We start from the raw sequence: 26,845 nt of genomic DNA on the forward strand, positions 1-26,845 counted from the left end.
GGGCATCAAAAATGTTGTTTTCCTGGATATGTTTTGACATAATAACAAATAACTCAGATTTTCATTTAGCATCTAACTCATGAGGAAATACATATTTACAGATTAAACAGATGTCATCTGGGCAGGAGATTATTTCCAGTCAGCTTCTACATTTGAAACTTTTTCTACCAAATTTTTAGGACCCACTCTAATATATACTGTGGCAAGGGCCCCTCTTTCCCTGGCCAGTATTTGTACAAATGACCTATCCCCCTCTGCCAGGGGTTCAGCTTGCAGCTGGTTTCTAGGGAAGGGAGCCCAGCTACTCCTTCTGGAATTCCTTTCCCCCTGCTGTTTCTAGCTCTAGAGCAGTTAACACTTTATATAGCTCTTGCTCACCACCACACCATCTAACTTGGGAGGCTTTTAAAGGCCTCCCTGGACCTCTGGCAGGTCTTAAAGTGGAGTCAGCTGGCCCTAATCTACCTGGGCCAGCTCCTTGCCAACTGCTCCTAATTGTCCTGCAAGCATCCACCTCTAATTAGCAGGCCTTTTAACCCTTTGGGGCTGCCTGTTCCCCACTCTATAGCAGCCCTTTGGCATGACCTAGCCACAGTACTAGATACACAGAAAAGCATTAAGGGTATCATTTTTTAAAGAACAAGAGAACTCAATAACTGCAAAAATCAATAACTGCAATCATTCAAGAGAACTCAATAACTGCAAAAATCTTATCCCATAACACTGAATGCAAATGTTTGGTCTTGCTAAGCAGCTGAGCTAAACTCTCTTTCTAGATTAGGCCACTAAGGATCTACAAGCCCAGTCTGGAGCATGCTGCTATATTTAAAATTAGGCAAGCACTTTTGCCTTTGAAAAGATGCAGAATGGCATTGCTTTTGACTAAAGAACAAATGTAGTGTCCATATCAGTGCACATTTCCCCAGACCCTCCTGCCAATGGGTTTCAGTGATAAACTGGAGGGCAGGTTTTTCTCGACATCACTTTAGTCCTTGGCCTCTTTATTTAGACTTACAATAGTACAAGTGGTGCTACTGATTTTGAGATGTAAACACTTCTTCGTTCAAACATAAAAATAAGATTAACTCCCTTCACATAGAAGTCTTTTACTCACATAAAACTGACAAAATAGAGAGAGGAAGGACATGTGTTAACAAAATTGCTGATCAAAAGGTTATGGCAAGAGAGTTTGACTTGACTGCTTTACAACAAAGACATTCAATGACATTGGAGGGATGTCAAGATATTGCGCACAAAGGTTGAGGCATTTCTAGAAATAAACCATATGGCTATGTCTACACTGCAGGCTTTTTGCACAAGAACTGTTTGTGCAAGAGATCTTGCACAAAAATTCTTGTGCAAGATTGCGTCCACACTGCCATGTGTTTTTGTGCAAGAGATGTGCTTTTGAGCAAGAGCATTCATAGCTGTGTGGATGCTCTCTTGCATGAGAAAGCTTTGATGGCCATTTTAGCCATTTTGCCCATCCACACTGCCTTCTTGTTGAGGAAGAAGCCCTCTTGGGGAGAGAAATAACTTATTTCTTATTCATCATGGGGAGAGAAATAACTCTTGCACAAGAAGCCCTCTTTTCTGATGCTATACTGTAAATTTACTTGCACAAGAACGCAAGTGCAGTGTAGACGCTCTGTAAGTTTTTGCGCAAGAATGGCTATTCTTGTGCAAAAAGCCTGCAGTGTAGATGTAGCCCATGGCTACGTCTACACTGGCATGAATTTCCGAAAAAGCTTTTAATGGAAAAGTTTTCCGTTAAAAGCATTTTCGGAAAAGCGCGTCTAGATTGGCAGGACGCTTTTCTGCAAAAGCACTTTTTGCGGAAAAGCGTCCGTGGCCAATCTAGACGCGGTTTTCTGCAAAAAAGCCCCGATCGCCTTTTTCACTATTGGGGCTTTTTTGTGGAAAACATTACTGTGCTGTCTACACTGGCCCTTTTGGGCAAAAGACTTTTGGGAAAAAGACTTTTGCCCAAATGGGAGCAGCATAGTTTTTCCGGAAAAGCACTGATGATTTTACATGAGATCGTCAGTGCTTTTCCGGAAATTCAAGTGGCCAGTGTAGACAGATGGCAAGTTTTTCCGGAAAAGCAGATGATTTTCCGGAAAAACTTGCCAGTCTAGACAGAGCCCATGAGTATTACATTTTCAGATTAAATACAGCTAGAATTTAGTGCTACCTGGTGGTCACAGAGACTCAAGAAATATTATAAATTAAATGAATTGAACTATATCAGGGAATACATATCACATGAGGTACGAAGTTTACTGAGATAAGAAGAACTAAGGTGCATGATTTGGTGGTAACTAGTGACAATAGTTATAACTTCAGAGTAACTCATGGCAATTCTGTTTCATTATCACAAGAAATAACATGTGGCCTTAGTGCATCTCTCAGAAATATCCATACAACATAGCAAACATATTGAAAATGGATGGAGTACTAGGATAATGGAAATAGCTGGAAGAGGTTAGGGTATTGCCTCTCTACCTCTCCATCAGGAAAACTAATGGACAGTATCCAATTAAGCAGTCATTGATTTCAGCCCGGAGTATTCAATAATATTAGGCAAGGCATCTTCACGATGCTAGAATCCTATTTAAAGCTTCTCACAAACAGCCCATGGGAAATGACATTTTCTTGTTCTTTGTGAGAAAAAAACAATCCACACTTAGCAACGTGCCTCGGCGGACTAATGAATATATCTGTTAGACTTCCAGCTCTAGCACCACTGATAGGATTAGCACTTTGTGTTTTGTGCTGATCACCACATTTTTGGCTCCTGTTCCTGTATGTATTGAAAGCATTTGCAGCTAGCAAGGGAGGGCAAAAAAGGTCTGTGTGGGTTTCAGTGGCCTAACAAAACAGATTTATCGGCTAGCATTATACAAATCACCTTAAATGGGTTTATCCACAAGACAGCCTGTGGTTTATTGTTTCTATTCTCACCAAAAGGAGGCCACACGGCAGTGATTATTTGGGAAATTAATGAAAGAATTTCATAAAAATCAGAAAAAGTAGCATCATTTAATCACTGGCAATCATTTATGACCCTAGTTCCCAAGCTTTCAAATACAGACACCAAATTCTTTCATCCATGATTATCATAATCATTTTAGGTGTAGAAGGAAAGTAAAATGTGCAAAATACTAGAATATTGACTAAGTATAGATTCTAATTTCATTTGCACCAGAGTTAATCAGGAATATCTCAAGGGCAGTCAACAGAATTAAAGCAATGTAAAACAGTGCAGTTCAAGAGTAGAAGTGGGCTTTTTATATCTCCATCCTTCTCTAAATATGTGTTTTAAAGTCTGTGACATTCTGGTAAGTGTAAATGTGTTTATCAGATTAACCTGTTTAAAACACACATGCACATACATCTTGGTACATTTCCTTAAGTTAACTGACAACATACGCTCAAGGACATTTTGTCATTAGCTCCAGAATGTTGTCATTGTTAAACCAAATTCTTCCAGCAAGGCAAATATACAAGCCATGATTCAAGAGTGTGGACAATGCCAAGTCTGAAGTTTTAAAACAAAGCTATTTGGGATGACCAGTTATTTAAATGCTCAAAAGTATGAGCAAGGGTTGTATAATTTATTTCTTTGCCTTCAGGTGCAGATGACATGGAGGTAGCTCAGCACCTGATTCTCTTACCGTGGCTTTGCAATGGTTAGTAGTGCTACACTGAAGACTATTGAACAAACTAATAAATAAACTAAATAAAGAACCTTTGCATTACTGAAAGATCTATAAAAATACACAGCACATTGCCTATGTCTAGCCTTCCATATCTACAACACACTATTTCAACCAATTTTTTCCTCACACCTCCATTTTAATGCTTGAATTATGGTAGCATTCCCAATGGTACTCTCTCTTTCTATACTTTACTATCAAGTTTTCCTCCTGTGTTGATGGGACTGTACCATTTAATACATAAGAACAAGTGAGGTTAAGACAGTGTTTTGGCTAGGCAGAGAGGATCGCTGAGCACTCTCTCCTGAACATGTAAAGCTTGGTTAATATGCGCATATTTTTAAATAAAATAATTATTGCACAACCTTCAGCCGGCCTATAGGAAGTCACCCCTGGAAATATAGCTGAGCAAGAAGAGAAGAGGAGAAGTAGAATATTCTGTTTACTGCACTGAATATGTTCATGAGTTGAGAAAAGGTGGTGGGAAAGAAAGAGACATTCAGTGAGGAAAAGGCCAAGAGAAGGAGGGGAAATGTAAAATGAAAACATACCCTAATCTGGGACCAAGATATTTGTTCTCTAGACTCCATGATCGTGTAATTTATCTTTTTCAGAAACTGCATTTGTAAAAGATTTTGTTGTAGACCTTTCAAATATAGCCTGTTTTTATAAAGCTGATTATCCTCATATGTATTGGCACTTCTTTAGCTGGCCTCTGACCCTGCACTAAAAATATAGTAATCTAGCAGTTCTCAATATTTTTTTCATGGCAGGGACTTTATCTTTATAGAAGGAGTGTCTTAGGGTCTACCTTCCTCCATAACCAGTCTGACAGACAACAGACCTTTTCCATTCAAATGGTGCAGTCCCATTTCCTTTGTCACTTGTTACTAAAGAATAACTCTGCGGCAACTACAGCAATTACTCATAAATAGTATTTGAAATATAAATGCAGTTTTAACAGGTGAAAAGAAAAGCCAGCAACTTGTGACTTTCCATGCCTGGTTCCTATGGAACAGAAACCACCTTCAGAGAAGTTGGGTTGAACTGTTTTGCTTATCCTTTCTTGTGAATATTTTTATGATACTTGCTTAGGACTCTCTCTCTCTCTCTCTCTCTCTCTCTCTCTCTCTTCTTATTTTATTTTAGTTTTCTGACACTTAGAAATGGTGGTGAGTTTTAACTTCTCTTATTGCTACTGTTACATAATGATAGCTCATAATGTTGCAAAAGATGTATTTTTATAAAGCCACCTAGGGAGCAATGTAATTTTTTTAAAGGAATGAATTGAAGCTACAAGAAAAACAGGCAGGCAGTGACCATAGCAAGGCATCATCAACTACTTTACAGCACACATATAAATTGGTTAAATGAGAGACTGTGCTATGAAGATTCCTTACAGTACCCACTTCTTTTTTCGTTTACATGGCAGATGTTTACTGCTAGCATATTCTGAAACAATGGTGGGGACCCAAGAGGAAGGAAAGATTTAGACAGCTCTTGTAATCCTCAGAAGAGAGCAATAGCAGTTTTCAAAGATATAATTTTGAGGTTTTTTAAACTCATCTTAGACAAATAATAAAAAAATAATGAGTCAGATTCTCACTTATAAATGCTGGAAAGTGAAAAAAAGGAATTAAAGTGACATGAATATCCAGTTTAAGGTGCCTTAAACTTCTATGCAATGTAAAACAGTGACAGTGTGAAAGAAAATCAGGCCCAGGATCTTTTCCCTGAATAAAAACTGAGTCCATACTCACCCTCACTCAATGGACATGTTCACAAGCAGACAAAATCTGAATTTATCATTACTTCAGGACAACAGGATATTAACATTCCCTAGAAACCGCTCCTTCCTTCTTAGGCTTTCAAAGAGACTACAGGTTTTCCTCTTGTAATGAAGACTTAAGCATAATACCCCATGCTTTTGGCCTTTGGGGAATTCATTGCTTTACAGACAGAGGAAGCCTCTGCAACTGCTTGTTCATTCCACTGAAGACTTTGTAGGCCATTACAGTCACATTCTGCCCAACCACCTGCCTGACACAGTGGCTAACAAATCAATGTCTTCGAATTCTCTGACCTCATCTCAGAAAAGTATACAAATGACCTGCAACAGATGGAACATGAATGGTAAAATGTTAGAATGCAGATTGCAGGAATGTGCCCATATGGCAAATCTCAGGGGTCAGAACAGTAAGCTGAAATGTGGCAAGTCAGTATCCAAATACTTGCTGATATATTTTCAAGAGAAGCATTAAGCTCTTCCTTGTGGACTCTTGATTTGTCAACTTTTATCATTAAAATCCATAATCAGTGGGAAACTTGGATAATGTACTTCTACTACATGATGATGAGTAATGTAGAATTGCATCCACAATAAATAATACACGCACCTGTATCTCTGCATCTCTTAAAGTATTATTTCCTAAACTTTTGAAAGCTTGAATTCGTTTTGAGAAAATAAAGCCAATCTCATCCCCTCTGCATGTGCTTGTACATGCACTACAAGAAATACAAGTTTTGATATTACTACAGGATTACTTATTGAAATACTTCTTAGTGGAGCCATGACACGAAACCATTAGACAGTGGATAAATCTTTGCAAAAGTAATAGGTTGGTGGTTGATGAAAATTATTCTTGTCCCTTTATACTAAAATTCTTATTATAAGGATTCCAAAGTAAGTTATCACTAGTTGCTTCTGAAAAAAAATACAAACCTGCATCTTTGCACACATAAAAAAACAGAGCAGCATCTATTGGTTTATTTTCCTACACACCAAGGAACCACAGATCTGTTACATTTTATTTTTGATTAGAGGCATGACAACAATCAACAAGCTCTTCTTTCTGATTAAATTAACATTGGAGGAAAACAGAGCAAAACTTTGAGGAAATTAAAAACAGTTATAAACTTAAATCTTCATAGAAAGATGATGTATTTGACACGGGCACTTATTTTAAAATCCCATTAGCACAAATAGAAAATACATGCACAGGACACAACAGAAATCGAGTGTACCACCATAGTTTTGTTAATTTTAATCTGGCTGACATATTGATAGAACATAAAATAAAGGCAATGATGTCCCAGTTTTTTATATGATGCTCAGAGTCTGGAAATGTCTGTTCAACATATATTGCTATTTCAAATAGTATTTGCTCCATACATATGGGAACAAACTGTAGCATAATGAGTGGAATAGCAAACAGTATCTAAAGTGAAGAGAAAAAACTGAAAACATGTGCACACTACCAAAGCTATTCTTTAACATGCCATGCTCAAAATGAATGTTAATTATACTGGTTCAGAGTTTCTTGATAAACCAGTTCAAAATACTAAGATTCTGGGGGAAAATATCTCCATTCTGTAAATTAGGCACTCGTCAGACATGAGTCCAAAGCTGTCAGGAGCAATACCAGTGCACATACAAAAAAAATGATTTATATGTCTATTTTGCAGTGGCAAGCTTCAAATGGAAGTTAGAGTTGTATTACTTTGAGCCATACTGTAATATGGATATTAGAAGACTATGACCAGCATTTCAAAGGTCAGTACAAATTGCCACCACAGATGTAGCTTAGACTATGTCTACACTACTGGGTTTTTCAGGGATACCAGAGGTATCCCAGAAAAATCTCTGCCACATCCAGGGAATGCATCTGCTCTTCTGCTTTTTTTGGTGGAAGAACAGACATGCTCTTTTGGAAGCCCTGTCTTCCTTCTCCCACGAGGAAGAAGGGCTCTTCTGAAAGAGGAGGCTTTTCCAAAATGTGGCCCAGTGTAAGCGGGCCAAATTTCAGAAAAGCCTCTTCTGAAAAAACTATTGGAAAAAGATACGCAAATTGTGGAGGGCAATTTGCATACCTTTTTCTGATAGATAATTGTAGTGTAGACATAGCCTCAGGGTTTACAATTAATCATTCATTTTGGCTTATACCATATTAGACTGTTCCACAGAAAGTCTTAATTGCTTACAAATCATTTGGAGGTATTTGAATTTGGGTGAACACTCAAAAACATTTTCAGCAAATATTCCTTCATGTTTTTAAACAAAATCTTTTCAATTACATTCATTCCCCATTTCTATTTGCTCCCATTACATTGTCTAGGAAATAATGCTACTGTCCTGAATTTTCCTAGATACAATGAACTATACTATTCAATGAACATTCAGCTATACAATAAGCTATACTATTCTTTCACCTGAAACCTAATTCTAAGAGTTATGTTTATCCAATTTAGGAAACATACTATGTACACTACAGTATGTGTCCAAAAAAACCACCATGATTTTTTAATATTACAACTCCCAGTTAACTGCTTATAAATCAGCTATAAACCAGGGGGTCTGGGAGGTTTTTTTGTTTGTTTGTTTTGGTTTTTTTTTTTTTTTTTGAAACTATAGGGTAAATCATTTCAAAACTCAGAGAAAATCACAAAACAGAAAAAATGAGGCTAAACTATGCAATAGAGGCTAAATATGCAAATGAGGCTAAACGTGGAATATCGTCATGCCTCATTTGCATAATTAATTACCTACCGCTTTTTTGCGCCTCATTTGCATATTTCGTGCACAGAACCAGTGCAGTGTAAACATAACCTAGATGTGCATTTAGCTATTTATTTGTCAATCAGATCATGGGTGTTGCTTCTAGCAATATTTCTATTCAGTGATGTACTTAATTGAATTGTCTTCTTGCTAAGGCATCTCCGGTGTTTTACAGGATAGAGCTCTGTTTCAAATTCTGATCCAGAAGTTCATGGGACTATAAATTCAGAGAAACCTAACTTACTCAGACCTTTTCTCTAGATTGTATGTTGAAAGACAGCTAACAGAAATCTTAGTTTATGCTTGTTTTAGGTGTCCAAATATTTCTAACTTAAAAAGATTGCTGACTCATAGAACAATAGATAATGTAACTTTTCTTCATTGAGCAAAAAATGCTATCACACAGAAGTTATCTGGTGTTTCTTTCGCTCTTAGGTTACGGCTACACTGCCTTTTTTTGCAGAAGAAGATATGCAAATCACGCTTACATTTGCATATCGTCTTCTGGTTCTTTTTGCGGAAGAGTTTTTGCCACTATTTGGCCTCATGTATATGGGGCCAAATGTCACACAAAAAATGTCTTTCGCAAGACCTCTTATTCCTCATAAAGCTAGAGCTAGTTTTTGGCTCTTGTCATAAAGAAGAACAGTGCATGTGAAAAACCATGTGCTACTTGTCTTTAGTGCATCATGAAAGATGCGAGACAGGCATTTTTCATCTTAGGAGTCTTTGTATATGTTCTAATGCTCACCAGTAACAAAACCCTAATTCAGCTTCTCTCCTACATTAAAGTAGTAATTGTAAATAATGGATATCATAGTCACTGGTACCCCAGTCTTTCAAAATGTTCTGTGGAGCCCCTGTGAATTAATTAAGGTTCCTCACATGCAGAACAACTTGGATCAGCATTTAGGCTGATTACCATTTAGGACAACCATGAGTTCAATGGACATTTTGTGGAATAAATTTGGCCTTACAAATTAGTCAAAGGAGTGTGCCTTGCTGTATATTTCAATTTCCCCCATTCAGATGTGGCTCAGTCTTGCAATGAAATTCTGCAGAGTTCAGGGGTCTGTGCTACCATTTCAGAATTCAGGTTCACACTACCAGGTGACGACTCTCATATTACAGTTATAAGATTGCCATGAAATTGTTCAGCCCCTATCATATTTAATAATAGTCTCTTTTTTTTTGGTGGTGTGTTCTTACACTGTATTCTATAACGGTTATATTATACACTCAGCTGACACAAATGAACTAAAAACTATTTGATACATTTGTGGCCAAGGGTAATCCATTCAGTTACCTCTGGGCCTCACAAATTCACACTCATGTAATAGTTTATGTGGCTGTCTGAATGACGATTGTAGCCATATTTATAAAACATGCCCCAGTCATATTCCTTAGCTTTGCCTCACCAATCACTAGGATTCACTGATGCTCTGTGACAGCTAAGGTGAGAGGAGAGATAGCCAGAATGCAAGAGGAGGAAGTCTAGCAACTGCATAATAATGTTTTTTAAAAAGAAGTCTTATAGTGTGACTGAGTAAAAAAAAATGTGTTTGTCTGCATCATAGAACATACAGAGTTCCAAACAGCAGACCGGTTCTGAGTAGTGAATAATTGTTTATTCCAAGCTACTTGGCAATAGAATCAGAGCCAGGGGAGGCTGAGACTTTGTGCCACTCGTTCTCCCCTCCATTCTGTGGCTGGAGGTGGGGGCTATGTGCTGCTCACTCATCCCCTGCTCCATCTAGGGAAGGCTGGGGCTGCACACCACCCAACCTCCTCCCATATGCTTTTGTGCTGGGGAGGAAAAAGAAGGGGTGGCCTATCCCTACAGTTGGGGGTGGGGAGTGTCCTTGGCTCCCACAGGGCGGTTGGTAGCAGGGAGAGTTCTGGGCAGAAGGCAGAGTTTAGGGCTTGCTACCCCCAGCCCTAGATTCACCCACTGCCCATAAGGAATCCCATGATTTGTCCCTGACTTTTACTAAAAACATTCCTGACAACATGGTGACAGCAGGACAGTCCAGAACCTGCCCTACCACATTGTCTGGGAACTGCAGGGACTCCATTGCCTAGATACTGGGACGGATTCCCCTGCTGTCTTGCAGGGCTGGGAGCTATGGGCAGGTCTCCACTGCCTATGGCAACAGTGGAATTGCGGGGTCATGAGTCCTGTGAGCTGCAAGGGATCCCTCCGCCCTCTGCTGGTATGCATCTAAGGGGTCCCTCTGTTGCCTCCATCAGAGGCTGGGAGTTGAGGGGTGGACAGCTACTCATGTGACTGAGTAGTTGTGGGAGCCCCCTAGATTCTTGTGGCACCTGAGTTGTGGCAGGACAGTTGAAGGGTTGCCAGGGGCTCCTCACTGCCAGCAGCTGGTTAGCAGTAGGACATCTATGTTACTGAGGTTACGTAATCTGAGCCTTAGCCAAAATGAATATTTGGAAGAGAGATTTGGGGGAGGGGAATGAATTAGTTCTGTAGAAGTTTATGAGAGTGGCACAGCATGGGAGAAAGCACAAGGGTGCTCATTTGAAAACTTAACAAGTAGGCAGCAGCTGCTGACTTCATGGAGCAATCCAAGTTGGGAATCAGCTGCTCAATAGCAAATCAGAGATGACAGATAAGGTATGGGTTGGCCATGAAAGTGATTGCAAGTGAAGGGAAGCAGCTTATGTTTGATGGGACAGGGAAGAGAAAGCCAGCAGAAGAAACAGAAGGAAAGGAAATAGGGGGATGGTCAAAGCAAATGACCTAGGACAATGAACTTTGTACAGGTTGGACCTCCCTGGTCTGGCACCATCAGGACCTGAGCAGTCCTGAATCAGGGAGTTTGCTGGACCAGAGAAGGTCAATGCTCCCCTGTTGGCTGCCCTGCTCCCAGGCTCCCAAAGCTAGGGCTCCTGCTTGGTGCTGCTGGGGGTTTCCCTGCCAGGACCACCTGGATGCTGCCAGCCCTGCTTGGACACCAACACTCCACTGCCACTGGGGATTCCTCAGAGCTCCCTGGCCAAGGCTCACCTGCTGCTGCTGGGCCCCACTGCTGCCAGAGGTTTTCTGGCCGGAGCCACTCATCCACTCCAGCCCCAATGCCACCAGGGATTCCCTGGCTGGGGCTCCCTGGCCACTTGTCCTGTTGATACCGGGGGTTCCCCATTCCTGGCTGGCTCCAACAATGCCAGGGAGTTCCTTGGCCGGGATCACCCATCCCATTGCTGCTGGGGTTTCCCAGGATTCCCTGGCTAGGGCTAACTGGCCGCCACTGGCCCCACTGCCATGGCCAATCCTGCTCACGTTGAGGCTTTCCCAGGGCTCCCTAACTCTGCTGCTGCAAGGGGTTCCCTGGCCAGGGTGGGGGCTCCCTGTTTGCCACCTGGTCCTGCTGATATTGGAGGGTATCTGACTGGGGCAGGGCTTCTCACCCCTTCCTGGCACCACTGGTGCTGGGTTCCCCAGCTATGTTGGGACTCCCCACCCACCACCTTGCCCAGCCACTGCTGGCCCAGCCAGGGCTCCCTAGCCCTGCATTCTCCTGGCTCACTCCCACTCTCCTCCTCCAATGCTCTTTGGTCCAGCAACATCCGTGGCCTGGCTGGGCCACGGATGTTGCTGGACCAGAGTGTCCTGGATTTCAGAAGTTCAACCTGTAGCAACATTCTTAGTGGATGTGATAGGGGCAAGTTTGCACATTTTCTATTAGTGCAGAATTCAGATCACTGCTGAGTATTTGTTAAAATAAAATACAAAAGTAGAAAATTTTACAAATATGAAGAAATGATTATTCATCTCAAAATCAGCAACAAAATTGGTTATTGACTTGTTTATAAAGTTAGGACGCTGTAATGTAACCCACATAGCCAATAACACAAATAATCAATATTTAGTGCAAACAAGGGGCCTCCAGGAATAGGCTGAAAATAGCTTTTTACATTGTAGTTGTGGAATATGTAAGTTTAATGAATATATTTGCAATAATCTGGATAGGCCTGTCAATATTTCATCAAAAAGGCTACAGTTTTAATTTATTATTTATAATGAACAATTGAATGAGCTCAGAAGATAGAATGTATCACAGAAATAATGTGTCCCACCATCTGTGACCTCCGCCCAAATCCCACAGAAATTGATAACACTGTATACATCTGAGAACAGCAGAAATGATAAATATGTAATAGATGTTTGCTACAGTTGTTTTGTTCCCATTTTCTTCAAATAAATGTTCCAGCTCTCTTTCTGGTTTCTTGCATTATTCCCTGATCAAAGAAATGCTGCTGCTTTTGCAATGTGTTTGATGATTTTCTAATGCCTTAAGCAGTTCAATAGAGATGATTTAATCATTTAGACCCCAACTCAGCAAAGAATTTAAGCATTCTCAACTTGAAGCATACTGGAAAACCCCTGAAGTCTGTAGGACTCTACACATGCTTAAAATTGCAAAAGGGCTTTACTTTTTTTATCTAATCTGGAATTTATCCATAGGGAATACCATATATCTAGGCAAGAATGGACCTTTCTATTATTTATGAATTTACAGGAATCCCTGCAATGTCATGTTTCTAAACAGTTGAGTGGCTTCAAGCTGTCCTCCCCAGTGAAAAGAACACTAACAACTAAGGCCTCCTGGCTTGTCATTGTCGTTATCTCCTCCCTTTGATGGTAGCAATAAGAAAATAGTTAGTATAATACAGTGCAGTAAAACCAACTGAACAGTAAATATAACTACATCAAATTATTTTCCTCTTTGATCCTGTATATATTTTACATGTCTCCATGGCCTTTCAGTTCCTGTGCAGCATGAGTGTTATTTTGCCTATGAAATTGAGAATTCATACTAAAACCAAGTGCATTGAGTTGGTAACAAAGTGTAAATGTAATTAGTAACACAACTTATATAATGACTAAAATCTGTCCACAGTGAAAAATGATTTTAGATGTGATTTATTGTATTTTTACTGAGTGCATAGTGGCAACTATTTTATTGAGTTCATATTGCGCTAACTATAATCAACTTGGTGAGGGTGTTTTTTTTAATTATTATTTACAATGTAAGTTCAAGGCATTTAATATTCTATATAATTAATGCTGCTGCTGATACTTTATACAATTAACTCTACAATGGCAAACTCTGACCATAAGTTTCTGATTTGACAATTTATCATATGGGACACATATTTTTCACCTATGGGCTTGCAGGTAAAAGTGACTTTTTTATGGGCACCTCCTCATTTCCACAGAAAAGAGTTCAGCTGTCACCTCTTGTCTTCAACAATGTGCTGTGCAGCTCTGTGGTCACTCAGCACTGAGGGAACAGAATGGAGATTAAGTCAATTGAAGTGACAAACATTCTCTCTGACCCTGCAGAGATTTCCCAGGTTGTATTGTCTTCTCCATAGCTCTTCCCTTTCCTTCTTCAAGGGCTGTATGTGAGGTGGGAAGAAGCCAACTGAAGTTCCCATATAAAGGAATTGCTATTGCTGGGACTGTCACAGATTTCTTACTATGAGAGAATAGCCAGGCCTGGGTTAAGGCCAGAAGCATTTATAACCCACAAGCACACACATGAGTTTTTACTCTGCCCCCTGAAATATACTGCACCTGAAGCAAATTCAAAGCTTAAGAGACTGGGTGTCCTTAATAGCTACTTGAAAATCAGTTCATCCCTAGTTTAAATGTTTTTATCTGAGCTTTATGGTAGCAGTTACTGTGTAATAGCATACATAATTCTTGATTGTATATTGGACTTTTTTAACATTCAATAAGTCTTATATTAAGCTTTGAAGTTTCTTATATTTGTTTTTTTACCAAACCAAAGACAGACCTGAGACAATAAATGAATAGCATATTCACCTATGAATCTCAACGTGTGTTACAAACACAGTGAAAGAAGCCTTGCCATGTCTTTGTGAAACAGTTAATTATTATTATACCCACTGTATACTTGGACAGGCTAAATTACAAAGTTAAGTGATTTAGCTATGGACAAGTGAACTCATCAGTGGCCAAAACAGGCATAAAATTCAGGGATCATGTCTCCCAATTGCCTGGTCTCCTAACACACACTTCCTCAACAGAGGGACTTCATTTCATCTGAAGCCTTGTCTTCATGACCCAACAGTGATGACTACAGGGGTGTGATTTGCAGTGCACACAAAAGTGTTGTACTGTAAAAGCTTGTGTGGACCAAGCTAGCATGAACTAAAAGATACCTAGTTCATGTTTACACAGCTGTGGTGCTTGTTAATGTCACATGCTAAGGTGAAAAGATATTAATTATAGGAGAGACTTCACTGTTGAATTTAACTGCCCAGCTAACTTTGCAAGCTACATGCTGCACTCCTGCTTGGAGTACACAGAAGATACTGGCTTGCCTGGGCCTATGGAAAGAAAAGACTGTGGAAGCAGAGCTCCAATTCAGCCATAGAAAATTGGACATCTATGAGCAGATTACACGGGAATGCAGAAAGAAGATCCAGCAACAGTGCTATGTGAAAGCCGAGAAGATGCAGTAGGCAAACCAGAAGGCCAGGAAGCCAACAATTAATCCCATGCTATGCCATAGCCCTACTGATTTTACAAAGGCTAGATCTACACTACACCAGGAAGGTTGGATTAAGGTACACAACTCCAGCTACATAAATAACCACAGCGGAAGGTTGACTGGAGAAAAGCTCCCATTGGCTTTTCTTACTCCCCACAACAGCAAGGGGTGCCCTCAGCATTCGACTAAGAGGATCTTTACTAGACTAGCTAAATTGAACCTCAGAAGATTGATCGCTAGTAAGGGGAGATATACCAAAGAGCTCCAAAAGCCATCCTTGGAGGAGACTTTACCTCTTTCCCAGAGCACTATGAATAATTTCAAGAAGCCTGAGTCACTGATTCTTGATGTGAACAGCAAGGACGAGGAAGCAGACAAAAGGAGAAAGAAGATGGTGTCCGACACTGGGTTACCAAAGTACAAAGGACACCACACAGGTATCTGTCAAACACAAGTAGTTTATTTCCTGACAGCTAACAGCTATGCCCCATAAATGGAAGAACAATATAACAAAGAAGTGGCATATCTTACGTCCCTTCCTGCAAGCCTGGGACTCCGGGTATGCTGCGGACGAAGGGGGAGGTTGTCTCAGCTTCCGAGGCACCGGTACCCAAAGCCCATTCATGAAGTCTGATTTGCTAGGCTCTGAGCCAGCCTTAAATAAAGGTTTCCTGCCTTGTTTGGCAGTTTGGAAATTTCCAGGGCTTACTCATTAGTGCTGAGGTAGGGCTTAGCTGTTAGTTATCGATCTGGTTCTGATCTGGATCTCCTTGTTATTTGGCCCTGTTTATGTGATCGATATGTTAGGGTAAACAGAATTGTTTATACATTCTTGCCCTTTACCCTTATCTTAATACTTGTTCTTGCTATACTGGTAACAATGCTTATCTTAAGTGGCATATGTTCCCAAAGACTTGCTTCTGGCTCATCAGATATAGGGAAAAGGGAAAGGGGGGGGGGGGGAGAATGCAGGCCTCACCACCCCTAAACTAACACGTACAAAGTTCTTCCACAATTGACCACTACATGGTGGATCCCCCAGTTGTGCAATGAGCTAGGACATACATTTTTTTGACTCCAACAAAATCCAGCTAGTCGAGCATGGGAAAACCTGATGCAGGGGAATGAACCTCTATTAAGCATGCAGTTTACTTTGAAATTACTGGGTTGGAACCCCAAATCAACAGGACACATCTGTTTAATGGTTCACAGTCATGCTGGAAGGGCATCACAAGTGGGGTTCTGCAGAGATCTGCTTTGGGCCTGGTTCTGTTCAGTATCTTCATCGATGATTTCAATAATGGCACAGAGAGTACACTTATTAAGTTTACAGATGATACCAAGCTGGAAAGGAGCTGGAAGTGCTTTGGAGGATAGGGTCATAATCCAAAATGATTTGGACAAACTAGAGAAATGGTCTGAGGAAAACAGGATGAAAAGTACAAATGCAAAGTACACCACTTAGGAAGGAACAATCTGTTTCACACCTACAGAATGGGAAGCGACTGCCTAGGAAGTAGTAGTGCAGAAAAAGATCTAGGGGCCATAGTGGACCACAAGCTAAATGTGACCCAGTGTGACACTGTTGCAAAAAAAAGTAAACATGATTCTGGGATGCATTAACAGGAGTGTTGTAAGCAAGACATGAGAAGTAATTCTTCTGCTCTACTCTGCACTGATTAGGCCTCATTTGGAATATTGTGTCTATTTCTAGGCACCACATTTCAGGAAAGATGGAGAAGGTCCCGAGAAATGCAACAAAAATGATTAAAGGTCTAGAAAACATGACCTATAAGGGAAGACTAAAAGAAATGGGATTGTTTAGTTTAGAAAAGAAAAGATTGAGAAAAGACATGATACTAGTTTTCAAATATCTAAAAGGGTGTTACAAGGAGAAGGGAGAAAAATTGTTCTCCTGGGCCTCAGATGATAGGACAAAAAGCAATGGGCTTAAATTACAGCAAGGGAGGTTTAGGTTGGACATTAGGAAAGACTTCCTAACTTCCAGGGTGGTTCAACACTGGAATTAATTGCCTAGGGAGGTTGTGGAATCTCCATCTCTGGAGATATTTAAGAACAGGTTGGATAGACATCTATCAGGGATGATCTAGACAGTGCTTGGTCCTGCTATAAGGGAAGGTAACTGGACTTGATGATCTCTCAAGGTCCCTTCCACAGTTCTAGTATTCTGTGAGTCTACACAAGCGATAATTTATTTTCACAAAAGCCCTAAGCAACAGACATTAGAGTAAATGTGTACAGATGGGTGCTTCAACTTTGTTGTAGTGTGAACCACATTTTAATGGAGATTTGTTTGTGAACTGTATTTTTTCACAGTTACGTGACATCCCCATGGCAACTACAGAAACTGCTAACATGGAAAAATACTAGAAGCCTGTTTCTACAATGAAATAAGTATGTGTACTTTATGGGGGAGGAGGGAAGAGGGAGTTTGCAACAAAGAGTCTGTAAGGCACAGAAGCCAGCATCAAGTGACCTGTGATTCCTCTACAGACCATCAAAGGGGTCACAGAATACAGTCCAAGAACCTGTACAGTAAAGACCTAAAAATAGAGCTCATGCAACCAACAGCAGTCAGAACGCAGTGCCAATGATAAATTTAGTGTCATTTTTTTTAAGTGTTCCACACCTCCAAACAGAGCTGGGTTTTCAATTAAACTCAACTTCCATTTAACCCAATTACAATAATTTAATTTTCAAACTGCTCAGCACGTCCCCATTGTTCTCAATGGGAGCTGTTGTGTGCTCAGCGTTTCTCAAAATCTGGCCCTTGCCTCAAACATCCTAAGTGAATCTTAAAACGAGGAAAGAACATTTGAAATCTATCTGTTCTAGAAAAAAAAAAGAGAAAAGAAAAAAATTAACCTTTGGTATCACCCAATTTTAAGAATTATGTGGGTTCATATGTCCATTCCATTCTAATCTGCTAACTAAATAGACGGTGCCTATTTTCACCTCCTCTATAAAATCTGAATTTTGTCTACAATTGAGCAATAATACAATGCTACAGAAAGGCTAAAAAAAACTATTAGGGCACTAATAAAGACTTATATGGGAGTTTAGCAAAACAAGGTGGGTGAGGTAATATCTTTTATTGGAATAAAGCTGTTGGTGAAAGAGACAAACCTTCAAGCCTACATAGAGCTTTTCTTCAGGTCTTATATTGAGGTTATTAGTGGGGGGAAAACACATTCCCCTTCCTTTTGCAGAGGAAATAACTGGCTTTTTTCTAGATTAAGGATCAATTTAATGAAGTCAGAAGATGAGGATTTGGCAGTGTAGAATAACACTTTATCATGCAAAAAGTTAGAAAAAAAAGCATCTCCTTAATATCAAAACAAATCTCCAAGTCAAACACTATAAAAATATAGTGAACCTTTCTCCAGATTTATCGTTTGCTGCCATCCAGTGGCTATTTAGTTAAATGATTTAAAGTGACAGCAAATTTTAAAAGCCTTATTTACATCAGTTTTCTTACTACTTCTATAAATTATGTATGTATTTTTTTTACCTTTTTACACACTTGGGCTACGTCTACACTGGCATCCCTTCCGGAAAAGGGATGCTAATGTAGCACGTTGGAATAGGCAAATCCGTCGGGAATTTAAATATTCCCCGCGGCATTTGCATTAACATGGCTGCCACTTTTTTCCGGCTTGGGGAAAAGCCGGAGAAAAGCGTCAGTCTAGACGTTATTCTCCAGAAAATAAAGCCTTTTCCGGAGGATTTCTTATTCCAAGTTTAATACAATGGGGTCCTAACCCCTGACTGTGTCCATGAGACACTATTGCAATATGAAGAATAGTAATTATCTCTGCAATAGAAACAATAGTGACCTCAAGCTAATATTTAACATTATCAAACCAACCCACATGCTTATTTCATCTGTTTGTTGGGCGTCTAAAGGGCTCATGACTGAGCTTTAAGGCCATTGACCAGACTACCTATTTGAAATTTCTGAATGACTGATTCCTCCCTCTGAAAGAGGAGAGGGTGACCCCTGAACATGAATGTACATAACTCAGAGGAGCTTTGAGCAAATTTCATATAACCTATCAATCTTCATGTCATGATCCACTGGTTCTGTTTATCTTACTTTGATGTGTATATCATTTTCGTGTTTAAAATCAACCATATGGAATGGGGAATACTTTGACTCTCCTTCACACATTTAAAACCCAGAAACACCCTCCATGTTTTGATGAGTAACTGGTAAACAATCTCTTTTTTCCTTTAGTCTGAGCAGTGGTTGGGAGGGAGTGGTCTCAAGTCCATAAAAAAGAATAGGAAAGCCTTGGTCTTTTGCCTGGGCTGCACCTGAAGAAAGGAGCCAAAGACCCCAGGGGGAGAGAGCCCCAGTTTGGAAGGGCAGCTGGAAAAGAGGCTTTAGGATGAGTTTAGAAAAGTTTGTACTGAGTTTTCAATGTTGCATTAGCATTTTTTCAGTGTTGCATTTTTGTTCTTTTGTTTTATAACCTACTGTGCTCTGCCTGTTCACCCTTATTACCACTTAAATCCTACTGCTTCTACTTAATAAAAATCACTTTTATTTTCTATCAACCCCAGTGTAATCAATTATTACTTGGGGAAGCAATCAGTGTGTACATTCTCCCTTTCATTGTTAAAGGTGCCATACCTAATTCTTTGGAGTTTGATCCCATTTGGGGAGTGGTATCCCAGAAAGCTGGACCCTAAATTGCACTCTCCTTGGACCTGAAGAGGTTCAGTATCTACTGCTTCTCAGGGTGGGCAGGGATCTCAGCTCAGGGCCTTGGTGGAGGAGACGAATGGAGCTGGCCCAGCGGGACTGGGTGGTGAGAAGCCTCAGAGAGCAGATGGGCAAGTGGTGGTGGCCATGTCAGCACTCCGGGGGGGGACTCCCCCAAGGGGTCTTCTGGGACTGTACACTGTCACAATGCTGATTAGCTAGGCGTGATATATATATACACCAAATACAAACCAAGCTTATGATGTGATGTGGTGTTTCCTGTCTGAAAACAGAAGATTCCTGTGCAGTGACGTGCAAGTTCTATAACTGAAGAATGGCTATTGACCCAGCATAACACCAGACAGGAGGAAGAATTCTTGGGCACTGGGGTTCAGACAGCACCGCCAACAAGAGAAGAAAATGGCAGAGAGACACAAGTAGACAGCACACATTAGAATGGCAGATTGGCAGTTTGTTACAACATGAGGAAGGGGATACAGGAGCCATTATACACAGATACAGGCAGAAGATAGGAGAATGTGACCACAAAAAAGGGAAGAGAACCAGGAGAAATTCTGTTTACCTACAGTTATCTATCTAATCACTATCCAGTACTCAGGGTGCAGGGAATGTGTCAAAAGTTTCTAGAAAGGAAAGGAACAGCGATCTGCACAGCAATCTGTCAAACATGCTCAAAAGCTCAGAGATTATTGTTAATGGGGACATACTGTTAAGGAAGTGGACAGAATATTCTTCCAGAGGCAGAAGTCAGCAAGATAATAAGCTGTCTTTCTGGAGCATTGACAAGAGACATCTTTGCAAGTCTGGATGGAATCCTGAACATGGCATGCCCAGATCCACTTGTTTAGATACATGTTGGCAGAAAAACATGGCTTCCAAGTGAAAATTGTACAGTATAAAAGAAAATTTGCTTGTAACATGTTAGTAGTAAAATACCACTGGTGATTTATAGACTGCTCTGAAGGCAAGATCTGTATCTCGAAGTGCTTAAAGTCTAAGGATATGTCTACTGTGGCGGGTTTACGGGTGCGAGCACTGCTCCCCTACTTCCTCCCACGAAGGTTAGAGGGGGCTCTGCGAACCCTCCGCCTTGGTCTGCCTGATATGAGGGCTGGGTGCGATCACCCCTCTACCCCAGCTGGCAGAGGGGGGTCAGCGGACCCATCACTGCGTCGCCCCTAGCGGGGCTAAAGGTTCGGCCCGACTGCAGGCCTTGGGGTCCCGGCCCCTTATTCGTCCCTCCCAAATGGCAGTTGGGTGTCTGTAGGGCTGGGTCGTAACCGTTGTCCTCACGGTGCCTCCGCCACGGGGGGGGGGGGGGGTTGGTCACCTGGGGGTGCTTTGGGGTTAGGGGTGTGCGGGTGCGTGTGGGGAGTGGGGGACCCGGGCCCGCCCTCTCCTCTTGGTCCCAGCCCGAGGCCCTAAGTGGAGTTCGGCACCTATTGGCCGCTCTCCACAGCAGACGGGGCCACTGCCCTAAACTCATCTGCCCATGGGCGCCAGAAAGGCCCCGCCTCGGGCTCCTTCCACTTCCCGCCCGCCGGCTCCTGCGGCAGGGCGTGCGTGGGGTCACTCACCCCGCCGGAGACGCCGGGTCCGTCCCAACATGATCCGCCAACTGCTGGCGCTGTCCTTACTCGTCGTCCGTGCGGCTGGGGGCTTGGTACCCCTGGAAGCCAGGGTGGCTGATTCCTAGCTCCCCCTGTCCTGGGCATCTGGCAGCCGTGTTTGAAGTCCCCAGGGAGTGACGTCAGGGAGGTTGGCCCCGCACCCACTGTGCCTCCCCCTTTGCGTTCTCCCTGGCATGCGCCCGGGAAGAGCCGTGACACGCCGGCTGGACGCTGCTCCGCGGCTCAAGCCCGCCGACGCTTTCCCTGGCGCGCGCTCGCCTGCGCTGCCCAGCGTCCCTGCTCCGGCCGTGCCATGCCGGCCCCGCCGCTGCCTTCTGCAGCAGCCGCTCCCCATGCAGGGAGCGGGAGTTCCTTCCCTGCAGCTAGTGCGGACCCGGCCGGGTCCGTCACATCTACACTAGCCCCCTAGTTCGAACTAGGGAAGCTAATGTAGGCATTCAAAATTGCAAATGAAGCGTGGGATTTAAATATCCCGGGCTTTATTTGTATATTCCCGTCCGGTCGTCATTTTGAAATTCCACTAGCCTGAAGTAACTGCCTGCGGCTACACGCGGCAGTGAAACGGTAATTCAAACTAAGTTCTTAGTTCGAATTCACTGTTACACCTCATTCCAGAAGGAGTAGCAGTTAATTCAAACTAAGGACTTAGTTCGAATTACTGTTTCACTACCATGAGTATCCGTGGGCAGTTACTTCGGGCTAGTGGAATTTCAAAATGGCAACTGGATGGGAATATGCAAATAAAGCCTGAGATATTTAAATCCCAGGCTTCATTTGCAATTTCAAATGCCTACATTAGCCTCCTTAGTTCGAACTAGGGGGCTAGTGTAGACATACCCTAAGGGATCAGTAACACGAAGTACTAAGAATGGGAAGTATTCACTACTTTGTGTGACCAGGCTTTACATAAGTCATTTGTACACTACAGGTCTAAGCCTGCAAGCCCTATCCACACTCATAGTCAAGTGTCAGTCATTGTTCTACATAAATCAGTTGGAATTACTCAAGAAGAACAAGGGTTCAGAGAATTGGCTCGAATTAAGGACATTTAATCCTGGATTGGAGAAAGCACTAGAAAATAAATAGAGATGTACAATTATTTTGTGGCAGGGAATGAAGTAGATATCCTATGCAGGCTTCAGGAAAGAATAATGTAGCCCCATTTAATCAACATTAGTATTCTGGAATGGTTTCAAAAGCAGACCTAAAAACTCAAACTGTTAAACAAAGCTGTAACCAAGCACTCTCATCCCACTGCCTAGACAGTTTGTCTAATAAGTGCCTGTGTTATATTGCTGTACTCTTTATAGTTATGCTGGAACTAGTACAATGTTTTATTTGTACAATATGTATGAACTTGTCACTGCTCAGTGGTGTCAGTACTCAGTAGTCACACTCAATACAAAATAATGTTCTAATACAGTCAGCGTACAATCTCAAAAGTTAAATCTTGTGAAAAATATCATTTTCTCCTCTGTGAGATCCATTATTTTAGGAATTAAAACATCACTCTATTTTTAACACTTTTTATAATATTCATCACCCAAGGTGACTTGTTCAATGCATTTTCCTAGCAATAAAATGTCTCAGCAGGTTAGCTGAATTTTTATAGTATGACTGCAGATTACCTCTTCCTAGGAGCTTATCGCTTTCACACAGAACAAGAGCTAAGACTGTGTAGGTGCAAAATTAGTCCACTAAAGATTTTTTCATGTGATATAAGCCTTATGAAGAAAAATGAAAGGAATAAATTGAAGAATGAAAAATGAAACTTCAAAATAGCAAAAAATTACTTTGAGGAGTAGAAAATGGATTTTAACCATGCAGCAACTTGGGATAGATCCTGGGATGCAGAAAAAAAGATCATTTTGAAAATTCACCTCACAATTATAATGAAAACCAAGATTAATAAATGTTCATTGTCAGGGCTCACCAAACTGTGATGAGCCCCGCTCGCCAGCCGCGCTGTCTGGCAATCTGCGCATGCGCAGATCGTTCTGCACATGTGCAGATCGCCCGAACCCAGCTCTTCCGGGTTACAATCTACTCGCCAGTGGCGAGTAGATTGTATAATTTGTCGATCCCTGTGCATTGTTCCCCAAAACACTTGTACACTAAAAATGCATTATTGGTCAAATTGCAGTCATCATATCTACCCAATAACTCTCTACCTAAGATCTTTGGCTTTTTGATGGGCTGAAATGACATGCACAATTTGTTGATCAATTACCATCATTTCTGAGTCTAACAAACATTAAGTAATTTATCCTTGCAACCCTTGTCCAAGGTAGGGAAGGATGATTATCCAAACTGTGGGAAAACTGAAGCAAAGAGAAGTGACTTGTCCAAGGTCACACAGGAAGTCTCTGGCAGAATTTGGAATATCTTCTGTCCTTTGCCACAAGACTCTCTTTTAATTTGGCCAAGAGAGAATAAATTGGATTCAGAAGCTCGAAATGGTACAGACAGAGACTTCGGGGCATTATCACAGGATGACAGGACAGCTCTACTTGTGATATACTTAATTTGCTTCTACAGGTGCAGAAATGAGCAAAGTCACATGACAGGTAGGGCATGTAGCTAATGAGGCTTTCTAGCATGGAGGGTGTGGTGGAAGGGAAGATCCAAGCAGGAAGGCCTGGGAGCAGGTGTTCTATAACAACCATTAAGAGACTGAGTAGAGCCCACGAGAAGTGGAAGATTCTTCTAGAATAGAAGACAGATCGGCAGAAAGAAGGGGCTGAACTCAGCTTGAGAGAAGGAAAGGGGGCGGAAGACAGATTATTTTGTGTTTTAAGTTAGACTTTGATGCCCTTGAAAGGATGAACTTTTTTATGACTTGGCCTTTTGACCAAGTCATTATACTCAAGTCACTGTCAACCAAACCAGGCTGCAAAATGGAAAGATCCATCCTGTGAGAAGGAAAACTGAGATACAGACAGGCTAGAACCAAAGTAGGCTTATAAAGAAGACATGACATTTGTTCCAAGATCTGCACTGGTTACCAGGAAGCATCCAGATAGATTTTAAGTTGTCAGTTTTGCCCGATAAAGCCCTACATAACTTGAAACCTTCCAAACTCTCTTTGCCAAAGCTACACTTAACAGAGATGCCAATGTTAGTCACATTTATATAACAGAGAAGTCACCCACGAAAAATACATATATTTGTATTAAATCTTGCATCTTAGACTTCAGCCATGAAAATCATTGACAAAAATGTCCCCCCTGTGTAAATGAGGGTATGTCTACACTACCCTCCTAGTTCGAACTAGGAGGGTAATGTATGCATACCGCACTTGCTAATGAAGCCCGGGATTTGAATTTCCCGGGCTTCATTAGCATAAGCGGGGAGCCGCCACTTTTAAATCCCCGCTGCTTCGAACCCCGTGCAGCGCGGCTACACGGGGCTCGAACTAGGTAGTTCGGACTAGGGTGCCTATTCCGAACTACCGGTACACCTCGTTTCACGAGGAGTAACGGTAGTTCGGAATAGGCACCTAGTCCGAACTACCTAGTTCGAGCCCCGTGTAGCCGCGCTGCACGGGGTTCGAAGCAGCGGGGATTTAAAAATGGCGGCTCCCCGCTTATGCTAATGAAGCCCGGGAAATTCAAATCCCGGGCTTCATTAGCAAGTGCGGTATGCATACATTACCCTCCTAGTTCGAACTAGGAGGGTAGTGTAGACATACCCGGAAGGAGTAGAAGGGAATGACATATTAACTCAGTTGCTTTCCTAAAAGCAGACAGCCCATTTATCTATAACAGGTTAATTATTATTATCCCTTTTCAAAAACTAGGGATACAGACATTTCACCTCCTTATGTAGGGTAAAAAAATTTATTAACAACTGGATAAGGATGAACTTGGATTCTCTGATATACAGTGTCAATTCAGTGTTTTGTGGGTACAATTCAGACTCTAAGAGTTGCCTTATTGAATGTACAGTCAACAATGATTTATTACCTGGATTTCCTCTCTTCCAGTTCCACTGTAATCCAGTTTCTGCCTCTGCACTTCCCTGAAACATCCCTCACTCAAGTCACCTTCCTTCTCCCCCCCCCCCCCACATCCCCCTTCTGTTCTGAAATGTGATTTGTCCTTTTCATATGTGTTCTTTTTTTTAATTGTATCCTTTGGTATATATGGTTGTGGCTGTTTTCTTCCACTATTTGATCTGAGGAAGTGGGTCTGGCCCACGAAAGCTCATCATCTAATAAACCATCTTGTTAGTCTTTAAAGTGCTACATAGTCCTGTATTTTGTTTCAGCTACACCAGACTAACACGGCTACATTTCTATCACTATTTGAGTCTCTAATGACATCTTGTTCAGTATCCTCATCGTCTTCAACATGTCTGCTGCCTTCAGCTGGGACTCTATCATCTTCTGGTTGTCCTCCTAGCTCTTGGATTGTTCCTTCATGGATTCATTTTCCTTACCCTGCTCCCCCAACTTTGTCTGAGGATTACACAGGACTCCATCTACTTCTTACTCGACGATCTCTTCATGAATACTGTTTAGGCTATCATCTTTATGCAGATCTACATCTCCAATCCAGACTTATTTTCAAATTAAAATCTTGGCCTGCAGCTCTGACACATTCTTTAGACTCAACATGGGAAACACAAGCTTTCAATTTCCACTCTCTCAGTTATGGAGTAAAACACTACCATTAGCTTCATCACTCAGGCCCATGACTTGGATATTGTTCGTCGACTGCTATCTCTCTAGTTCAGGGTGGGGAACTTTTTTTGTGTTGAGGGCTCCTGACCCACAGAAAAATCAGTTAGGGGCCACACACACAAGTGAAAAGCAAAGTGAGAAGCCCATGACTGAGAAGTGGAAAGACATTCCTCACATTGCCCTTGCACACCAGAGACTCGGGGGGCTCAGGATAGTAGATTTTGTGTGCTCCAGCCCTGTGGATGGGTGGCAGGAGGGCTGGAACACTAGTACACGGTCCCCAGTGCTAAGTCTCGGGGGTGGGGGAGGCAGATCCAGACAATATGGGGACAGCATCCGGCCCCTGGGTCTGAGGTTCCCCACCCCTGCTCTTGTTCCTCTCATCCAGGCTACATCTATATCTTGTCACTTTCTGTGCAACATCTCTAAGGGTATGTCTACTACAGCACTAATTCGAACAAACTTAATTTGAATTAGTTAATTCAAAATAAGCTAATTCGAATTAGTGCATCTAAACCTAAAAACTAATGCATTTTGCTAATTCGAAATAGCATGTCCACATTGAGTGGACACCAAATCGAAGGTAAGGTTGGACGGAACCAGTGCCAGCAGGACATCAGGGTCGGACTTAGTGTGTGGGGCTGCTGCCTCAGGCTAGCCGAGAGCTGTGCTTAAAGGGACCCGACCCCCCATTTTGGACAGACAGTTCTCAGGTTTCCCTGCTTGCTGGTCTACCTCGCTGAGGGACAGCAAAGCATTTGTGTTTCAGAGTGCTCTGCTTGCCCTCACTTGGGGCACCATGGCACTCTGCAACATGGAACCAGACCTGCCCCAAGGGACTCTGCTGCTTCTCGTGGACACGTTGCCGGCAGCCTGGCTGCACTGTCTGCAGGCTGACATCCGGGAGGACCATCGAGGGGATGTCAGGATCCAGGGGGCCCTGCAGGAGAGCATCCACCCTGAG

Source organism: Pelodiscus sinensis, chromosome 5 (genome assembly GCF_049634645.1).
Source record: "Pelodiscus sinensis isolate JC-2024 chromosome 5, ASM4963464v1, whole genome shotgun sequence".
In the NCBI taxonomy this organism is placed as follows: Eukaryota; Metazoa; Chordata; order Testudines; family Trionychidae; genus Pelodiscus; species Pelodiscus sinensis.